Source organism: Cygnus olor (genome assembly GCF_009769625.2).
Source record: "Cygnus olor isolate bCygOlo1 chromosome W unlocalized genomic scaffold, bCygOlo1.pri.v2 SUPER_W6, whole genome shotgun sequence".
In the NCBI taxonomy this organism is placed as follows: Eukaryota; Metazoa; Chordata; class Aves; order Anseriformes; family Anatidae; genus Cygnus; species Cygnus olor.
Genome location: NW_024429077.1, coordinates 322,058 through 344,112, shown reverse-complemented (window position 1 = coordinate 344,112; position 22,055 = coordinate 322,058). Strand labels below are relative to the sequence as shown.

The following is a 22,055-nucleotide window of genomic DNA, read 5'->3' as shown; positions in this document are numbered from 1 at the left end:
TTCCGCCCCCATTTCAGGGTCTTTCCAGTCAGAGGTGAATATATCTTTGCTCTCAGGGCCTGAGAGCACTCCATTAATAACACCGATATTCCAGCCTAACAATTTACTATTTGAATGCCCAATTTCATCATCAAATCCCTTCCCAACAAGTTAGTCCCTGCCTTGGGTACATACAATAATTGCCCAGTGATCATTTTATCCCCTATGTTATAAATGACTGAGTCCCAAATAGAATTGCAATCAAAGTTTACAATTTATTAAACGAATAGAGGCAAGCAAACAGCGCTGGGTGCTCCAGGAGTCTCTGCTCCACCAAGACGCACACCTGTTACGTAAGGCGGCTGGTTTTTATGCTCCTAGGCTAATACATATTCGTTACTACTTCTAGAAGAGGCAGGGTTATTATAATTGGTTTCTGGAATCCGAAACCCTCCCAGGGGCACCTGTGTATCAGTCTCTGGTGGTCTCTCAGGGGTCGCTCGGGCTGAAGGCTCGTGGTCTTCCTCCCAGACTTTGTCCTTCAGTCGTCCTTCAGCTCCCCCTTCCTCCTTATTTGGTAGCCTCTGGGCCAGATTTCAGAAACTTGCTCCACATCCCGTGCAGTAGTCAGCAGTTTTCTCTAAAAACCCCCTTTGTTCTCTTATCACCTAGACCCGGGCCTCAATGTTAACCCTTCAAATCCCTTATTGACACAAATTGCTGGACCATTCCTTACACCTAGTCTGAGCTTGGTGTCCCCAAAAAGTGGCACTGTTATCCCAGGCCCTTCTACCCCCATCACATTTAGGGTTTCATTAGTTAATTTAAGCCCTGATACTTTACAGGCCAGTAATGACCTAGCTGCCTCAGTGTATTGGGTTCACATGGCAAGGTTCGGGGGGGGGCTGCAGTGGCAGCCCCTGTGAGAAAAATCCAGAAGCCTCCCCGTGGCAGATAAGGAACAATTTCAGCTGGCCCCAAAGGGGCCCACCGCTTTCCAGAGCCAAGCCATGAGCAACACAGTCCATGCCTCTGTGAGAGCACATCCAAGAAAACAAAAACAAACAAACAAACAAACAAACAAAAACCTGCTAAGGGCGCTCTCCCGTCAGCTGGGCTACAATGGTCTCCACCAGGCACGGTGCTTTCTCTAGGAAGTCAGTACACGCCCAGACCGACTGCCCGTCCAAACATGCGGCAGTTCAGGTCTCCGGATGCGGGGAGTGTCTGAGCCTCTTGCTGCCATCGGCGGGAGGCAGGGGGACTGCTTGCGTGAGGTGCGAGCAGGTGGACGACCTGGTCCGCATGGTGGCGGAACTCAAGGAGGAGGTGCAGAGGTTGAGGGATATCAGGGAGTGCGAGCGGGAGATAGACTGGTGGAGCAACTCCCTGCAGGACCAGAGGGAGAGGGACCAGGTGAGACGCCCCAAAGGGGGGTGGACCCCCTGCCCTGTCGCCATCGGGCAGAGGGAGGGGACCTGCGAGTTGAGGAGGAATGGAGACAGGTCCCCTCTCGACCTCGCAGGAGGTGCCCTCCCCTTCCGGTGCCGCCTTCCCAGGTGCCCTTGAACAATAGGTTTGAGGCCCTGGAGCTTGAGAGACCGGTGGGTGAGGACGAGGTAGGAAGCCTACCCAGGAGGATGCCTGAGGTGAGGAAGTTGACTCCACGCCTCAGGACTGCCTCCACCAAGAAAGAAAGAAGGGTGATTGTTGTGGGCGAGTCCCTCCTCAGGGGAACGGAGGGCCCTATTTGTCGGCCTGACCCCACGCATAGGGAAGTCTGCTGCCTCCCTGGGGCCAGGGTCAGAGACGTTACCAGGAAGCTTCCAAACCTGGTTCGCCCCTCTGACTATTACCCGCTTTTGATAGTCCAGGCTGGCAGTGATGATGTTGAAAAGAGAAGCCTCAAGGCTATCAAACAGGACTATAGGGGGCTGGGACGATTGGTGGAGGGAGCGGGAGTGCAGGTGGTGTTTTCGTCTATCCCTACGGGGGAAGGGAGAGGCACGGAGAGGACACGGAAAGCTCACGTGGTTAATAGGTGGCTCAGAGGCTGGTGCCAGCACAGAAATTTTGGGTTTTTTCACCATGGGGAGCTTTACTCGGCGCCCAGCCTGATGGCCCCAGATGGGTCCCTATCTCCAAGGGGAAAACAGATCCTAGGCCAGGAGCTGGCGGGGCTCATAGAGAGCGCTTTAAACTAGGTAAGAAGGGGGACGGGGCTCAAACAAGGCTTGTTGGAGCTGTGCCGGGGGAAACAATGGCTAGGCTGGGGAAGAAGGCGATGGCCCAGCTGAAGTGCATCTACACTAATGCACGCAGCATGGGTAACAAACAGGAGGAGCTGGAAGCCATCGTGCAGCAGGCAGGCTACGACTTGGTTGCCATCACGGAAACGTGGTGGGACCGCTCCCACGACTGGAGTGCTGCAATGCCTGGCTATCGGCTCTTCAGGAGGGACAGGCAGCACAGAGGGGGTGGTGGCGTGGCTCTCTACATTAGAGAATCTTTTGATGTTGTGGAACTCCAGGCTGGGAATGATGAGGTTGAATCCCTGTGGGTTAGGATCCGCGGGAAGGCCGGCAAGGCTAGCGTCCTGGTGGGGGTCTGTTATAGACCGCCGAACCAGGATGAGGAGACGGATGAGTAGTTTTATAGGCAACTGACAGAAGTTGCAAAATCGTCGGCGCTTGTCCTCGTGGGGGACTTCAACTTCCCGGATATATCCTGGAAACACAACACGGCACAGAGAAAGCAGTCTAGGAGGTTTCTGGAGAGTGTGGGAGACAGCTTCCTGATGCAGCTGGTCAGTGAACCTACCAGGGGTGGTGCCCCGCTAGACCTTCTCTTCACAAACAGAGAAGGACTGGTGGGAGATGTGGTGGTCGGAAACCATCTTGGACAGAGTGACCACGAAATGGTAGAGTTCTCTATTGTTGGCGAGGCCAGGAAGGGGACCAGTAAAACTGCTGTATTGGACTTCTGGAGGGCTGACTTTGAGCTGCTCAGGACGCTGGTTGGCCGAGTCCCTTGGGAGGCGGTTCTGAAGGGCAGAGGAGTCCAGGAAGGCTGGGCGCTCCTCAAGAAGGAAATCTTAACGGCACAGGAGCGGTCCGTCCCCACGTGCCCAAAGACGAGCTGGCGTGGAAGAAGACCGGCCTGGCTCAACAGAGAGTTGCGGCTTGTGCTTAGCAGGAAAAAGAGGGTTTATAATCTTTGGAAAAAAGGGCAGGCCACTGAGGAGGACTACAAGGATGTAGCGAGGCTGTGCAGGGAGAAAATTAGAAAGGCCAAAGCTCATCTGGAGCTCAACCTGGCTACTGCCATTAAAGACAACAAAAAATCCTTTTACAAATATATCAGTGCGAAACGGAGGACTAAGGAGAATCTCCATCCTTTACTGGATGCGAGGGGAAACCTGGTTACTAAGGATGAGGAAAAGGCTGAGGTGCTTAATGCCGCCTTTGCCTCAGTCTTTAGCGGCAATACCGGTTGTTCTCTGGACACCCAGTGCCCTGAGCTGGCGGAAGGGGATGGGGAGCAGGATGTGGCCTTCGCTATTCATGAGGAAATGGTTGGCGACCTGCTAAGGAGCTTGGATGTGCGCAAGTCGATGGGGCCCGATGGGATGCACCCGAGGGTACTGAAAGAACTGGCGGAGGAGCTGGCCGAGCCGCTTTCCATCATTTATTGGCAGTCCTGGCTATCGGGGGAGGTCCCAGTTGACTGGCGGCTAGCCAATGTGACACCCATCTATAAGAAGGGCCGGAGGGCAGACCCGGGGAACTATAGGCCTGTCAGTTTGACCTCAGTGCCAGGAAAGCTCATGGAGCAGATTATCTTGAGGGTCATCACGCGGCACTTGCAGGGCAAGCAGGCGATCAGGCCCAGTCAGCATGGGTTTACGAAAGGCAGGTCCTGCTTGACGAACCTGATCTCCTTCTATGACAAAGTGACGCGCTTGGTGGATGAGGGAAGGGCTGTGGATGTGGTTTACCTTGACCTCAGTAAGGCTTTTGACACCGTTCCCCACAACATTCTCCTCAAGAAACTGGCTGCGCGGGGCTTGGACTGGTGTACGCTTCGCTGGGTTAGAAACTGGCTGGATAGCCGGGCCCAGAGAGTTGTGGTGAATGGAGTCAAATCTGGTTGGAGGCTGGTCACAAGTGGTGTCCCCCAGGGCTCGGTACTGGGGCCGGTCCTCTTTAATATCTTTATCGATGATCTGGATGAGGGCGTCCAGTGCACCCTCAGTAAGTTTGCAGATGACACCAAGCTAAGTGCGTGTGTCGATCTGCTCGAGGGTAGGAAGGCTCTGCAGGAGGATCTGGATAGGCTGGAGCGATGGGCTGAGGCCAACTGTATGAAGTTCAACAAGGCCAAGTGCCGGGTCCTGCACTTGGGGCGCAACAACCCCAAGCAGAGTTACAGGCTGGGAGATGAGTGGTTGGAAAGCTGCCTGGCCGAGAAGGACCTGGGAGTATTGGTTGATAGTCGGCTGAATATGAGCCAGCAGTGTGCTCAGGTGGCCAAGAAGGCCAACAGCATCCTGGCTTGTATCAGAAACAGTGTGGCCAGCAGGTCTAGGGAAGTGATTGTGCCCCTGTACTCGGCTCTGGTGAGGCCGCACCTCGAGTACTGTGTTCAGTTTTGGGCCCCTAGCTACAGGAAGGACATGGACGTGCTCGAGCGAGTCCAGAGAAGGGCGACCAAGCTGGTGAGGGGTCTGGAGAACAAGTCTTACGAGGAGCGGCTGAGGGAGCTGGGCTTGTTCAGCCTGGAGAAGAGGAGGCTCAGGGGAGACCTTATCGCTCTCTACAGTTACCTTAAAGGAGGCTGTAGTGAGGTGGGGATTGGTCTATTCTCCCACGTGCCTGGTGACAGGACGAGGGGGAATGGGCGAAAGTTGCGACAGGGGAGTTTTAGGTTGGATGTTAGGAAGTACTTCTTTACCGAAAGGGTTATTAAGCATTGGAACGGGCTGCCCAGGGAGGTGGTGGAGTCCCCATCCCTGGAGGTCTTTAAAAGACGTTTAGATGTAGAGCTTAGCGATATGGTTTAGTGGAGTGCTTAGTGTTAGGTCGGAGGTTGGACTCGATGATCTTGAGGTCTCTTCCAACCTAGAAATCTGTGTCTGTGTCTGTGTCTGCTGCTCAGCAGCAGCTGGGAGAGCGAGGAGCGAGAAACCTCCCCGCAAACACCAAAGTCAGCACAGAAGGAGGGGGTGGAGGCGCTCCAGGTGCCGGAGCCGAAGCCCCACTGCGGCCTGTGGAGAGGCCCCTGGTGGAGCAGGCTGTCCCCCCCCGCCCCCCCGTCCCTCCCTGATACTTGGGAAACTGACCAAACACCACAGCAAATATACCAAAACTTCTAGACTGTTACTTAGATAATGCCTACATCCTCTTTCCCTGCTCATTCAACTTCAAACAGCTCTGTCAAACACTACGTACCACACCTTTAACACCTTCAATAACCCTTTTTAACACTTTTTATCTTTCTCCAGCCTGTACTTTCACCAAAGTCTCAGTCATTGGCCAACTTAATTCCATACCTTTCTCCCTCCAGGATGCTGAAACAACATATCAGTATAGCATATTTAATCCCATTTTCCTTCTCTCCTCCTTCTTCCACTCCAGAAATTCCTATTTGAAGTGTCCAGCTTGGCCACACTTCGAAGCCTGTCCCTGTGGTGGTTTTACCATGCTAGGCAGCTGAACACCACAACCGCTCTCTCACTCCCCCTCCTTAGATGAGGAGGGGAAGAAGTAAAGGAAAGAACAACTCATGGGTTGAGATAAGGATGATTTAATTAAAGAGAAGAAAAAAAATAATTACTAAGGAAAGATTATTATTAATTAAACAATTTAACTAAACAATTTAACTAAACAATTAACAATTTAACTAAAGGGGGAAAAAAAAGGAAAGGGGAAAAGGGAGGGGGAAAGGGAAAACTAAACAAAACAAGTAAAGGCTATGTGGAAGTGCAGAGGAAAGAAATTACTCTCTACTTCCCACAAATGAGCGATGCTTGACCACGTCCTTGAAGCAGGGCCTCAACGCACGTAGCCGGTGTTCGGGAGGAGGACAGACGTTTTCACAACGAGAGCCCACCCCTCCCCTCCTTCCTCCTTTTTCCACCTTTTATTGCTGAGTGTGACATCATATGGTATGAAATATCCCTTTGGTTGGTTTAGGTCAGCTGCCCTGGTGATGTTTCTTTTCTCACATCTTTGCCCACCCGTAGGGGGGTTAGAGAGAGTCCTGATGCTGTGCCAGCACTGCTCAGCAGCAGACACAACACTGGTGTGATACCATTGCTGTTTTAGCTACAAGTGCAGAGCACAGCACTGTATGGGCTGCTGCAGGGAAAGTTAACATCCCAGCCAGACCCAGTACAGTCCCTGAGCTTTCCTTGCCTGCCATTCCTTCATCTCTCTTCCTCTCCTTTCCATCCTGGCCCTGACTCCCCCTGAAGATTTTCTTCCTCTTTCTCCAACCCTCTGCCTCACTACCTGGTACACTGTGAATACCATTAGTTTTGCTCTCTGCTTTTCCTTCTCATCTCCCCTCCTGACATACACCTTCAGGACCTCCCGCAGGAGGGCCCCCCACAGTGCCTGTTCACTACATCCTCCCACCCTCCGGAGCCCCTCCCCCATGTATCTGACCAGGCTCCAACCACAAAATGAACTTTCAAGAGCCCCCGGGACACCAGGTCCCCGGGACTCACCCCGAGCACACCCCCACCCCGACCTCAAGTCTCCCACATGACCCCTGTGCTGCGCACTATCACCACTCCAGCCAGGATCGGCAAGTGGGCACCCCTGCTCTGCCAACATTACCCCCGGTCCCGGAGGATGAGCTCCTTCCCATTCTTGTATAGCAGCTCTCCTCCTGATCATTCCCATTTCTTCCCCTGTAAACAACATACTTAGTATAGACATAATTCCCCCCAAGAGTATAAGTTAGGTCCCAGGAACTGGTCTAATTGTTCAGCTAGCCTGATGGGGTCCTCAATTAAAGACTTCATCTCCTTCTTAAAACCCCTAACACCTCTCTGCTGGTAAGGAGAGGGGGAAGTTCACCTAAGAGGATACACAGTTAGTGTTAGCACTGTTAGTATCAGGGAAGGCGAAACTCTCAATATCTCTTCTACCTTGTCCTAATTCTTGCCAGAGCCTAGAGTACGCTCCTTCTCTAGGGACAGTGTTAATTGCAGTCCCTGTCTCCCTTCCTGGAGCGACTGCTGCTGCCACCGGTGCAATATTAGGATTATAGGGAGCATAACTTGGCTCCTTCTCCGAAAAAGGAATCTTATTGTTTACACATAAATTTAAAGCCTGAATTTTCATCAGACCCGTATTTTGGCCAAAATACTGCTGTTTCCTTAATTGGTTCTTTTGTCCAGACTGATACACAATATTTAACCATTTTCTTCTTTTATCATCTCCTCTAATTTTGGGATTATTTTTCCAATTTCTTATAATTCTTCAGGAAGAACTGTCGGAAGGCAAAGGGTTTATCTTTGATTATTAGGATTTGTCCTACTTTGGACTCAGGTACCTTCATTATTAATTCTCCATCCTCAAAGGTTATTGTTGCATCTAATTTGGCTAATAGATCCCATCCCAAGAGTGGAATCGGGCATTCTGGTACATACAAAAATTCATGGGTTAGTTCCTTACCCCCAAAACGCAAATCAAGGGGTTGTAAGAATGGCCGTTCCTCCTCCTTCCCTGTGGCTCCAATTATTGTAGTTGTCTTAGTTCCTAATCGTCCTTTTAAACTATTTAACACTGAATATGTTGCTCCTATTACGTTTACTGACTAATTAACACAGAGAAAGAAGCTCCCATAACCAACAAAAAATTCAAGCCTCTGTCTTCGTTTCCTAGCTTTATTTCAACTAGTGGACCTGCTAGGGTAGATGCCCCAGGTCCCCGTCATTCCTGACTGTTATAAGTTTGTCCTGCAGCCTAAGACAATTTCTTTCTGATATCAGGGGCCGATTGCCCTAGAAAGAGGCTAGCCAATTGCCTCTGTGTTTTTTTTTTTTTTTTTTTTTTTTTTTTTAAGCCAGGTCCATTTTTTTTTCATTGCATTTCAAAGTTGGTCCAAAAATTCAAAAATTCCATAGGGGTTTCTTTTGGACCTTGTTGGAACAGATTCTCAATTCCCAATTTAACCAGATTTTGGTATTTACATAATTTCCGGGGTGATTCCGGGGTCTCAGTGGGGGGGTCGGTCAGGGGAATGCAATCGTTGACAGTTCCCTGAGCGGTCCCACTGGCAATCTGAGCTCACACATGAACTCAGGTTGTTTTAAGAGTTAGCTGCTTTTCTGTTTCCACGACAACTCTCTCGGACCCATCACGGTCCCTCTGCCCCAGAGGGCTCACACCCGCGATTTAGAGATCTCAGCCTCGGGTGGAGGCAGAACTATTAGCATTCCTACATCCTCTTTCCCTGCTCATTCAACTTCAAACAGCTCTGTTAAATACTACATGCCACACAACCTTTAACACCTTCAACAACCCTTTTAACACTTGCTTTATCTTCCTCCAGCCTGTACTTTTCTAATGCCAACACCAAAGGCTCAGTCAGGGGCCAACTTAATTCCATACCTTTTCCCTCCACGATGCTGAAACAAAGTATCAGTATACAACATTTCATCCTATTTCCCTTCTCTCCTCAAAAACAACATTAATTGCAAGACACTGTTATAGTCGATTGACCCATAAAGTGGCCATTTAGCTTATATAGTGGCCACCATTGATTGCAATACTTAGTGAAAGTCCTCTTGCTTTCTGTGCCCCCATTTCTAACAATACCCTTCCAATGTGCCAATATGCACCCAAGGAGGCTTTCTTTAAAACGTCTTTGTTTTGGATATTACCCATTTCCTTGATTTCCCATTCCCTTTTATTTATTTATATTAGTTACTGTCCCTTGTTTCAATTTCCACGCAAACCTTTTTATTGCAGGTTTTTACTATCTTTTCCTAATCTTCTTCCCAAATGTCTCAATTCTCTGGGATTAAACTCTTCTTTCCACATACAAACTTTACTATTTCAGATTATTAATGAGCCCCGTTCCAATCATAAATCCACAGGACTTCGGAAAAACACCAGAAGCACTCAGCCCTCCGTCTTCCAGACAAACAATACCACCTTTGTCACAAAATTTACATTTCAACAAGACCGAATTTCAAGCCGAATGCTAATTTTTCTCATGCACTTTGTTAGTAAGCCTACACAAAACAAGGAATCACTCCTGTGTATCCGTCAAGATGGGGGTTTAAAAAGGTATTGAGGCCTAAATAAATTCGCTCTCCCCCTTCTTACCAAATTCCCAGGGCTCAGGCCCGAACCACCGAAGAAGTGACTCTCCCTTCTACGACTTTGATAATCAGTCAGCCCCCCTCCCCCGATACTTGGGAAACTGACCAAACACCACCTCAAATATACCGAAACTTCTAAACTGTTACTTAGATAATGCTCCCACTTTCCTCCTTGACACACTCAAAATATTTAAGAACAAAATAGGATTACAAGATGCACCACCGGGGGTGGATTGTTAGGATATAGAGGTGGTAGGTTATCCAATGACTCCCATTCATCATCTTTTTTTTTTTTTTTCGTTTTTCTTCTTCTTCAAACTTCTCATCTGCTTTTAGTGTAAATATTGAGTCTGGAAAAGGACGTGAAGTCCTGATCCATAATCCTGCATAATCACTTTCCTCCTGGCTAAAAAGGTTCCTTTGAATTAACATGTATATTTAAGGCCTGGCAAACCCAGTCTTCAAAGGATTCAAAAACGGGCCAAAAGACATGTGGTCTTAAAGGCTCCTTTGGCCATTCTATCATACAATACTGGATCATTTTTAATTTACTTTTTCCTTTTCTGGGGCCCCTATCGTTCCAGTTTCTAATCATTATCCCTAACGGACTTTCTGGTGGTATGTCTGGTAATTTGCTCCCTTTTCTCTGGTCTTCGATTTTGTCTGACCCATCTAGGAATTTTACTGTGGGAATTCCTACAGCCCTTGGTTGCCTTAGTGAGAGTGTCTTGCAGGGGGTTTAGGACCTATCACCCACCCACGAATCCTATAGGAATCGCTTCGGTCCTTCACCGGCCAAGTCCCTCGCGGGAGATTGGAACCGCGGTTAGAAGACCTCCACAATCGCTTCGGAACTACGTTCCGTCTCAGTCACACTCTCACACAAACATAGGCAACCGAATCCCACCCAACCAAACGGTATATGCCTTAAATACTTACGACTCCGTCGTCTTCGTTCGGATCTTCGCGCGCAGAATTACGGGCAAAATATAGTGCTGCAGCCGGCAAAGGGAGCTCATAAAAAATCTAAATCTTTGCTTGCCCTTATTCAGGTTCAAGATGGCATTAGTCCCGACCCGACTCGAACAGGAGCCACCAAATGGTGGGGGCGCCCCTCCTAGATCAAGTCAGAATTCAGGAACCAAGACCATCCCGGACGAGCCCCCAATTGTTATAAATGACTGAGTCCCAAATAGGATTGCAATCAAAGTTTACAATTTATTAAACGAATAGAGGCAAGCAAACAGCGCTGGGTGCGCCAGGAGTCTCTGCTCCACCAAGACGCACACCCGTTACGTAAGGCGCCTAATTTTTTATACTCCTAGGCTAATACATATTTATTACTACTTCTGAAAGAGGCAGGGTTATTATAATTGGTTTCCCGAATCCGAAGTCCTCCCAGGGGTGCCTCCTTATCAGTCTCTGGTAGTCTCTCGGGGGCCGCTCGGACAGGGAGGCTCATATTCTTCCTCCTTATCTGGTGGTCTCTTGGCCGGATGTCAGAAGTTACTGCACATCCCGTGCAGAGTCAGCAGTTTTTCTCTGAAGAAATCCCTTTGTTCTCTTATCACCTAAACCCAGGCCTCAATGTTAACCCTTCAAATCCCTTAGTGGCACGAATTGCTGGACCATTCCTTACATTACCTTGGTCTGTGCACAGAGTTACCGGATCAATTCTTAAAACCCGGAGTGCCTACCTTCTTCCCTTCCCCACTACTTCATGGATCCTGCCTCTTTAATCAGTCTCGGGCCCTCTGTCAGCTCTCCGCAGAACCGCCACCGTTGATGCACAGGACCGCTGAAATCAGCGGGGCATGCCTTCCTGCTGCTGCGGCGGTGGGGCTCCCCGGTAGGTGACTGGATCCCGGACGAGCCCCCAGATTGTGAGAAACACTCCGTAGCCAATAACTCAGGCTCAGGCGAGGATCTCAGTGAAGTAGCATTTTTATTTGCGATTGCAATGGCAGGTATCCCTCGAGCAGGAGCACACCTACTAGTTCCATAACACAGTTTATATACTTTTTTTTTCTCAACGACCGGGACCCTCCCCTGTTTCCCCAGTGACTGGGTAATCCAGGTTCACAATCTATCCGGTGCTTCACAGATAATACATGGCTTTCAGTTGCTGGCCTGTTAAATTTCAAATTTCTTTTGACTTTTTTACTGTTTGAAATGGTAATGTTTCTTCACTTATCTGATTTGACTTGACAGTGTGATTTTCTCCTAATTGCTCTAAGGAGTCTGGTTGTCTGCATTTTACAAGGTCATCTGTTAAGCTTTCTTATCACTGCAAGCATAATCTCAATACCACATTCCTTCCCTTTAAACAATGTAACTGTGCAAAAACAACATTTTTGTTCCCACAGCAAGGTGCCCCAGGCCTTGGAGATGTTTCTAAAGGATGATTAAGTGAGGAACTGCTAATCAGGAAGACCCTTATATTGACATTCTTGACATATTGACAATCCCGAGGTATTTCCTTGAATATATCACCAATCAACGTAATGTGAATAGTTGGCTGAAAAACCAAAATTATGAGTATTCTAATATGTACTATCCTTATTACAGTAGTAAAAATCACAGCTCTAGGCTGTGAGACTCTGGCCCAACAAGGGACCCTTCCTCTCTGAGGATGCACAGAATGATTCTGTCATGTCAGCAGTGTGATAATTATTTAACCAATCAGAGGCGAGGGGATTGTACAAACATGTATTAATAAGGGACTGTATAAAGAGTGGTGTGGAAAATCCTTAGTTATATCAGCTTTGTGGGAAACCACCTGGTACCCAGACTTGCACAACTCTGAAATAAACAATATCTCGACCTAGTGCGTGGATGGGTTTATTGCACACCAGGTAACGAACCCGAACTTTTTTATCGGACAACTGGGGCTGACTGAGGAAGTATAGCGCTCACACATCCACGGCCCCAGGACCGCCACGAGAGAGGGGACAAGGCCCCTCTGGGGCGGACTGGATCCCCCTCGGCGAGGCAGTGGCCTCTCGACTCCACCTCATCTCGCTTCCGCCGCCACTGTGCTCCTCCTGCTGGCGAGGCGGAGGGAGGGAGGAAAGGCCGGATGGAGTGGGGAGGGGGGTGCTGGCTGCGGCAGCGATTCCGCAGGCTTCTCGCGAGAGCGGGCAAGGTTTCCGGTGTTGTGACTGTGGGGCCATAAACATGGCGGTGAGTGTCCGCTCATGCTCTTTGAGGCACCTTCCTATTCGAGGTAAGGGGCCTGGGAAGGCTGGGTAGGGTAGGCTCCCTCTGCCTTGGTGCCGGCTTCCCCTTCCTTCCCCTAGCGGCCCCCGTTTCCTGTCAGTACCAAACCGTCCCCTCCGCTCCCTCGTTCTCCCCCCCGCCGCCAGCCTAACGCGCTCTCTGTTTCTGTCCCCCGTTCCTGCAGGTCGGAACGACAGCGGTGAGGAGAACGTCCCCCTCGATCTCAACCGAGGTATGGGGCGGTGGGGCGGGGGTCGCTGCCTGCCACCTCACTGCGTGCAAGCCGAGGGGGAACCGTCGGTGGCCAGCGGCCTGGTGCTGGTTGTGGGGGCCTGACACTACTGGGCCGAGGGGCTTGGGGAGCGGGTTGGGGAGAGAAGGGCCTGGGGGCTCTGGATGCTCGGGGCCGGTAGGCTGCTCGGCAGCCTCTGGTGAACAGGCTTGCCCCTAGGTGGAAGCCTTTCCCCAGCTCCCGCTGCCTGAGGAGCGAGCGGGGCAGCGCGGGCACCCCTGGGGCCCCGCAACATCGAGCGGGGCTGGAGCGGGGGGCGCCTCGGTCGCGTCTTGGGCTGGTTTTAGGTCGTTGTTCACTGGCGGTCGGTCCGCGGACGGGGCTGTCCGGACCGCGCCGTGGTGGGTTGGGCCGAATGCCTCTGAGGAGCGCCGCTGCAGTCACGTCTGGTCCCGCATACATCCCTGGTCCTACGTACCTGTATGCATATCTTATTTACAAACGTACTTTAGTTCTTAGGAGAAGCTCAGAGTTTTTTCAATTTAAAGCAACAACCTCTTATGTCTTCTCCATCTCACCCCATCTCCAAACAGATATGATTGCTTGAAAATAAATTAAAACTGTCTTGAAAATAAAAACAAGTGAAACTTTTGTCAATGAAATGCAGGATAAAGGCCTTAACAGTTCAAACGTGTGACATTCACTACTGTAAGTAGTGTTATCTGTGTATGAAATTTACAGAATCAGGATTTTAATGAATATATTCAGTAACTTTTTCACATTGTGTAATTGAATTATTCGATGTGAAAGAACAGTGGGCAAAGTTTAAATGCTGGAGTGGTGATTTTTAGATGTTGTCTGTTTGAAATCTTTTACTGAGAATTCAAAAGGCAACTGTCATGATGATACTAGTTTTTTTTTTTTTTTTTTTTTTTTTTTTTTGGCATGAGGTGTTTTAAGCCATCTACTGATCCCATGCTACCTGTAGTGGTAGCAGTGTAATTACCTCATTTGTATCATCTTATAAAAAAGGCTCTCAATTAAGATGCATAGTCGTTGTATTAAGATTACTTTGCAATTGTCCTCCCACTGGGTGACCAGGACCCAGAAAGGAGGAGGAGAATGGGACAGGTGAACGACTGGCTGAGGGGGTGGTGTCTGGACCAGGGCTTTGGGTATTTCGATCTTGGGCAGTCCTTTGAGAAGCCAGGTATGTGGGCTGCTGACCGACTCCAACTCAGCAAGTGGGGCACAAGTGTGTCGGGGAGCAAGCTCTCTGGGCTGATTACCAGGGCTTTAAACTAGGTTTGACGGGGAAAGGGAGGGGAGCTAAAAGTGACAGAGAAGGGCTGGGGGAAGTTGTCACTGCTGTCACTGTTGAAGATGATAGGGAAAAACCTCTGAGTTGTCCCACAGGATTGTCTGAGGGCTCCTCAGAGAAGGTAATGATCCCGATACCCCATCTGGAATCTTTTTCTTGCATCCCTCCAGGGGTAACTGCGCCTGCTGCTTCCCTCAAGTGCCTGTATACCAATGCGCGGAGCATGGGAAACACACAGGATGAGCTTGAGATCTGTGTTCAGTCGCAGGGCCACTATCTCGTTGCGATCACAGAGACGTGGTGGGACAGCTCGCATAACTGGAACACTGTCATGGAGGGCTATGTCCTTTCTAGGAAAGACAGGCTGGGGAAGTGAGGGGGTGGGGTTGCCCTTTATGTGAGGGAGCAATTAGAGTGTACCCAGCTCCACCTGGGGGAGGGTGAAGGACAAGTGGAGAGCTTGTGGGTGAGAATTAAGGGGTGGGCTGGTATGGGGGACACTGTTGTGGGGCTGTACTACAGGTCACCAGATCAGGAGGAGGAGGTCGATGAGGCCTTCTACAAGCAGCTGGTAGTAGCCTCACGATCCTGGGCACTGGTTCTCATGGGGGACTTCAATTATCCAGACATCTGTTGGGTAAGCAACTCGGCCAGGCACGCGCAGTCCAAAAGATTCCTACAATGTGTTGAAGACAATTTCCTGACGCAGATGGTGGAGGAGCCGATGAGGCGGGGGGTGCTTCTGGACCTTGTCCTTACCAACAGGGATGGGCTTGTTAGGGATGTGAAGGTTGGGGGCAGCTTGGGATACAGCGACCATGAGATGGTGGAGTTCAAGATGGAACTTGGTGGAAGAAGTAAGGCAAATAGCAGGATTGCTACCCTGGACTTTTGAAGAGCCAACTTTGACCTCTTCTGGGACCTGCTTGGGGGTATCTCCTGGGCTAGGTTGCTAGAAGGCAAGAGTGCTTGTGAGAGCTGGGCTACATGTAAACAGCACTTCTTCCAAGCTCAGGATCGGTGCATCCCTAAGAGTAGGACATTGGGGAAGGGGGGCAGGAAACCTGCGTGGATGAGCAAAGAGCTCATCGACAAGATCAAAAGGAAGAGGAAGGTCTATGAAATGTGGAAAAAGAGCCTGTCCTCTTGGGAGGAGTATAGAAGTGTTGTCAGGGCCTTCAGGGATGCGATGAGGAAGGCTAAAGCCCACCTAGAGATGAGGCTTGCAAAAGAGATAAAAGATAGTAAGAAGGGTTTTTTAAAGTATGTAAACAGTAAAAGGAAGACTAGGGATAATGTGGGTCCCTTGCTGAACGATGGGGGTGTCCTGGTAATGGGAGATGCCGAGAAGGTGGAGATACTGAATGCTTTCTTTGCTTCAGTCTTTGCTTCAAGGACTCCCCCCCGGGACTCCTCGACCCTGGAGGGAGGAGAAAAGGTCTGGGAAATGGAGGGCTCCCCCCTGTTTGATGAGAGAGTGGTTCGGGAGCGCCTGAGTGGGCTCAACGCACACAAATCCATGGGTCCCGATGGGATGCATCCATGTGTGCTAAGGGAGTTGGCAGAGGTGATCGCCGAACCGACCTCTATCATCTTTGAAAGGTCCTGGAGAACAGGAGAGGTGCCTGAAGACTGGAGGATAGCCAATGTCACTCCGGTCTTCAAGAAGAGCAAAAAGGAGGATCTGGGAAACTACAGGCCAGTCAGTCTCACCTCTGTCCCTGGAAAGGTGTTGGAACAGCTCGTTCTGGATGCCATCTCCAAGCAGTTGGAAGAGAAGAATGTTATGAGGAGTAGTCAGCATGGATTCACCAAGGGGAAGTCGTGCTTGACCAACCTCGTTGCCTTCTATGATGGCATCACCAGCTGGGTAGATGGGGGGAGAGCAGTGGATGTCATCTACCTTGACTTCAGCAAGGCTTTTGATACTGTCTCCCATGACATCCTGATAGCAAAGCTGAGAAAGTGTGGGATAGAGGAGTGGACAGTAAGGTGGGTTGAGAACTGGCTGACTGGCCGAGCTCAGAGGGTGGTGATCGGCGGCGCAGAGTCTGGCTGGAGACCTGTGACTAGCGGCATTCCCCAGGGGTCGGTGCTGGGTCCGGTCTTGTTCAACATCTTCATCGACGACCTTGATGAGGGAATAGTGTCTGCCCTCAGCAAGTATGCTGATGACACAAAGTTGGGAGGAGTGGCTGACACGCCAGAAGGCTGTGCTGCCATTCAGCGAGACCTGGACCGGCTGGAGAGATGGGCAGGAAGAAACCAAATGAGGTTTAACAAGAGCAAGTGTAGAGTCCTGCACCTGGGAAGGAACAACCGGACGTATCAGTACAGGCTGGGGTGCGACCTGCTGGAGAGGAGCTCTGAGGAGAAGGACCTGGGGGTCCTGGTGGACGACAGGTTGGCCACTAGTCAGCAGTGTGATCTGGTGGCCAGGAAGGCCAATGGGATCCTGGTGTGCATAAAAAGGAGCGTGGCCAGCAGGTCAAGGGAGGTGATCCTCCCCCTCTACTCTGCCCTGGTCAGGCCTCACCTGGAGTACTGTGTCCAGTTCTGGGCTCCCCGGTACAAAAAAGACAGGGATCTCCTGGAAAGAGTCCAGCGGAGGGCCACAAAGATGATACGGGGCCTGGAGCATCTTCCCTATGAGGAAAGGCTGAGAGACCTGGGTCTGTTCAGCCTGGAGAAAAGAAGACTGAGAGGGGATCTCATCAATGTGTATAAATACCTGAGGTGTGGGAGACAGAGGGATTTGGCCGACCTCTTTTCAGTGGTTTGTGGGGACAGGACAAGGGGTAATGGCCACAAGATGGAGCACAGGAAGTTCCGCACCAACATGCGAAAGGACTTCTTCACGGTGAGGGTGACGGAGCACTGGAACAGGCTGCCCAGGGAGGTTTTTGAGTCTCCTTCTCTGGAGATATTCAAGGCCCGTCTGGACGCCTACCTGGGCAGCCTGCTCTAAGGAACCTGCTTTGGCAGGGGGGTTGGACCCGATGATCTTTCGATGTCCCTTCCAACCCCTACAATTCTGTGATTCTGTGAAAAAAAACACAGGCATTTTGCATTGTGTGTATAGCCCTGTTAAAAAAAAAAAAAAAGGTGACTGTGATGGTTGCAGTTGAGTAAGGGACAGCTCTGCATTTAGTTGTGCACCCTTTGTCAAAGATGTCTTTTTTTTTTTTCTGTTGGAGAAACTACAGCTGACTGATCAGTGATCGTATAGGTATCCATGGTAGGTGTTAATTTTATCTTTACAATCAAGTTAAAAAATGAAAATGTCTCAGCACACCATTAGCTAAGCTAGTTGATAACTTGATTTCCCCACTGAACACATGATGTTTATTTTTTCCAACTGTTAGAATAGTTACATAAGTGTTTAGTTGAAATATTTTAAATTAATACAGTTTTAATTCACTGTGTTGACCTGATCGTGTAGTTTTCTTCAAGGCTCATATTTTCAGTAATTTAAAAGAATATTCTATTGTTTTTTTCGCTTTCTCTGTCAACTTAACATAAACAGTGCCTCAGCCATATGCTTCTAGTTGCAATGGTCTCTGTTATGAATATGTGAAATTAGATTATTATTGCCTTGTTTTAAGCAGTTGACTTGACATAAATGATTTAGCATACAAGTCTGACTTTTGATTGTGCCATTATTAAGTATTTCAGAAGTAATCATAGGTGTAGGGAGAATGCTAGCTTTCTTTGTACTGCTTTTGGTCCTACTTCTTCCTGTCTTTTTGTGCGGTAAAGACTCTGGGCATGTCTTGTGGCATGTAGAGTTGATCTACCTTTCTCTGCCTTTTTTTTTTTCTTCTCTGCTGCTGTAGTTTGAGGGTTGCCCATGTTTTCCCAGAACACACCTTGCTGTTCTCTTATGTATTTTTACCATGCCTGGTATAGTACGATTTTACTCTTAAGAGCATTTTAGTGTCCTGCGTTTTCAAAATGATGTAATAATGTTTATGAAGGGTATTTTATATTATGGTGCAGTGTGTGTGAGAACTCTCTATGTACAAGATTAGCTTGGTTAAAGGTATTAATGTAAAGTTTGTGTTTTGTTGTTTCTGTTTTTTGTTTGTTTTTGAAACCTTTGGGCTACTCAGCCCAGGCTGTACCCCATATTTTAAGACAATTCTGATAAATCTTATTTTGGGACAACAATTTTCTTTTTTCCTAAGAAATCAGTTTGCTGTAAATATGATGAGCTTGAAAAATTGTCTCCAGCACAAACAAGGTTGGGCATAATGTTGGTACAGTAAGAAAAAAAAGGGAAGATACAGGTTACTGGTTGCTTTTGACTATTTAAGGCTATGTATTGTATCTTCTGTTGGTTAAAAATTATTAATTGGGATTCATAGTACTCAGATTTTGGCCTTTTGTTACGTTACCTGCTCAGAATAGAACAGAAGAGGAAAAAGAGGACATTAACCACCAGTGCAACTCCCATTGCAGTCATATGGAAGGAATTAGCAATAGGAGGTGAGGCAGACTGGTTTAATTAGACTACTGAAATCAAGATCATAACTTCTAAAGGCCGGAGAGGACAATTGGAGCGATTGACCAGATTATCACATTTGGTAGGAATTCTTGCTTAGAGTCTAGTCCTGGTTGTGTGTATAACTGTGCTGCAAGCATTATGTGCTTTTAGCATAATTCATCTTAGTTTCTGACTATTTTGCGGGGATTCCAAGCTGAACTGTAGAAGCTTATGTAGAAGTGGCTATTGGAAACTTTCCTAAGTTCACTTATTTACTGAACTGTTTGAGAGATACAAGGATGCAAATAGAACTGCTGACCATGGATGAGGCCAAGTGCTGTTCGTACCTATGTCTCAGTTTCTTCATTTTTGAGGGTAACAGTCTTTGCTTTTTGATATTGTTGAATTAATTGAAATGTACCTATCCCCAACATTGATACTTTCATTTATTATAAATACATTTCACGGAATCTGTGAAATTTATTTATAATAAAGTATCAATGTCGGGGATAGGTACATTTCAAATAATTCAACATGCATTACAAGATACTTTGATTTAGCAGCTTTTCTTGTACAGCCAATTCTCTCTGTCCTGCAAGTGTTGAATCTCTTAGTTACAACAGGAGATAAATATGAATAAAATAGCTGAGAATTAGCTTTTTTCTCCTCAAGACTGAGTTTCACAAATTGGCAGTGTTATCTGAAAAAAAAATACAATTTTCCTTTTTTCCTTCTTTTTACATCATTTCCTTCTAACACAGGTAAAAATAAGACACACAAGTTCTGATAAACTTCACAAAATCTGAGCTGTATTGCTTTTCTTATTGTGCTTACATAATTTTAAACTGTGTTGTATTTGATTCTACATGGTAAATCAAAATGCATTGCATGTAGGGCAAATGTTTCAGAAAGCTATTGGCAGTTTACAGCCCACAAAATCTTGGGAATTTTCAAGGGTTGTTAGAGGGATAGTCAAAGAAGGCTTGGATGAATTTTGTTTTCAAATTCAGGTTGAGATTTGGTGACCAAATCTCTTCTCTATTTCCAACTTCCTTCATCAGTAAAGCAGCAGCAGGGAGGAATGCTGCACATCTGTCTAATGATGAGAGCTCAAGTAGTTGTGTGTGTGTGGGGGAAAGCTTTTGGAGTCTTTGCAACAAGACAGTAAGGAAGATGCAGAGATGCTAGCTGGTGTATGCTTTCTTGGTGGCTCAAAAGCAGTCTTCCATACTAATGGCAAGACTGTAACAGAGACTTCTTTGCATGCTTCGTTGAGTTAGAAACTGGGTGGGTAGCCGGGCCCAAAGAGTCATAGTGAATGGAATTAAATCCAGTTGGAGGCCGGTCACTAGTGGAGTCCCCCAGGGCTCAGTATTAGGGCCAGTTCTCTTTAATATCTTTATCGATGATCTGGATGAGGGGATCGAGTGCACCCTCAGTAAGTTTGCAGATGACACCCAAGTTAGGTGCATGTGTCAATCTGCTCGAGGGTAGGAAGGCTCTGCAGGAGGATCTGGATAGGCTGGACCGATGGGCTGAGGCCAACTGTATGAAGTTCAACAAGGCCAAGTGCCGGGTCCTGCACTTGGGGCGCGACAACCCCAAGCAGAGCTACAGGCTGGGAGATGAGTGGTTGGAAAGCTGCCTGGCAGAGAAGGACCTGGGAGTATTGGTTGATAGTCGGCTGAATATGAGCCAGCAGTGTGCTCAGGTGGCCAAGAAGGCCAACAGCATCCTGGCTTGTATAAGAAGCAGTGTGGCCAGCAGGTCTAGGGAAGTGATTGTGCCCCTGTACTCGGCTCTGGTGAGGCCGCACCTCGAGTACTGTGTTCAGTTTTGGGCCCCTCGCTACAAGAAGGACATGGAGGTGCTCGAGAGAGTCCAGAGAAAGGCAACGAAGCTGGTGAGGGGTCTGGAGAACAAGTCTTACGAGGAGCGGCTGAGGGAGCTGGGATTGTTCAGCCTGGAGAAGAGGAGGCTCAGGGGCGACCTTATCGCTCTCTACAGGTACCTTAAAGGAGGCTGTAGTGAGGTGGGGGTTGGTCTATTCTCCCATGTGCCTGGTGACAGGACGAGGGGGAATGGGCTCAAGTTGCGCCAGGGGAGGTTTAGGTTGGATATTAGGAAGAACTTCTTTACTGAAAGGGTTGTTAGGCATTGGAATGGGCTGCCCAGGGAAGTGGTTGAGTCACCATCCCTGGAGGTCTTCAAAATACGTTTAGTGCTTACTGATATGGTTTAGTGGAGGACTTGTTAGTGTTAGGTCAGAGGTTGGACTAGGTGATCTTGGAGGTCTCTTCCAACCTAGGGGGTTCTGTGATACTCTTGTGATACGTAATTTGGCTTGAAAATATGGAGAAGTGGGTATCCTCTGCACCTTAAAAACATTATTTTAAAATAAATGAAATGTGTGGGCATGTTTAACCCTTGCTTCACAGTATGCCATCATTGTGATGGTTAACTGTAACAGGATGCTTGTGTTAGAGCAAATCATGCAGAGCACGCTGTTTTTTTGCTTCCTTTTTTTGCGAAGGAAATAATCATCAATGTGTTTCAGGAGTCTCCTGGGTCTGTTTGTTTCAGCTGTGTGATTTTCCCCAGTTAAGGTCTGGCAAGTTGAAATCCCCCATAAGGACAAGAGCAGCTGATCTGGAGGTATCTCTTCGTTCCCTAAAGAATAAGTCATTGGTGTTGTCATCCTGGCTGGGTAGTCTACTATAGACTCCAATAATGACATCCCCTTTATTTGCTTGTCCCTTAGTCCCTACCCAGAGGCTCTTAACCGTGTCTTCGCCAATTGCAAGCTCTGTACAGTCCAGTGCCTCTGTTACATAGGGCGCTGCCTGCCCATGCCTATCCCTTCTGAGGAGCCTGTAAATGTCCATCGCAACACACCAGTCACAGGCCTCTTCCCACCAGGTTTCGCTTATGCCAGTGGTGTTGTAGTTCTGGGGCTGGGCCACCATAGCATAAAGGTTTCTTGCTGTTGTTAGTACTGTTTGTGAATTACCTGCCGTTTGCAGTTGTGTGTACCTTTATTAATGTTTGGATTTGAAGATGTTATTACTTTGCTCTTTTCCCGATTTGCCAAATTGCCTTTCATGTCTTTATCAGCAGGCTTGGTGATCCTACATCTGCTAATGGAGCTAGGCTATTGCTTCTTACGTGACAGACTATGTAACAGGATTTTCTAGGGACAGTGGCTAATTACTGACAGCTTGCAGTTTGTCAGTAAGGCCAATTTAGCTGGATAGCATTTATGGTTTTGGGTTCTTGAACAAATGAAAATGATGCAGGGAATAATCAAAATGCTTATTGGGAAAATGTTCTTAGATATGATCATATTCTTCTGTGGGAGTGTGGCCATGGGGGTCGACAAGCTCCGTGGTTGGTGATAACATCGGACTCTTAATGATGAGGCCATCAGGAATGTAAAGAGTTCAGAGGGAACAAAGAAGGGCGATTCAGGAGAGGCCTT

At 48.3% G+C, this 22,055-nt stretch overlaps 1 long non-coding RNA gene across 1 annotated transcript; it reads right to left on the bottom strand.

The window, feature by feature from the left end:
* Positions 1 to 245: 245 nt before the first annotated feature.
* On the bottom strand, positions 246 to 21,480 carry LOC121063006. The gene is made up of 3 exons (XR_005815781.1): positions 21,469 to 21,480; positions 17,728 to 17,735; positions 246 to 443 (listed from the first exon to the last, which is right to left on the bottom strand). It is a non-coding gene; the product is annotated as an uncharacterized LOC121063006 (long non-coding RNA).
* Positions 21,481 to 22,055: the final 575 nt, after the last annotated feature.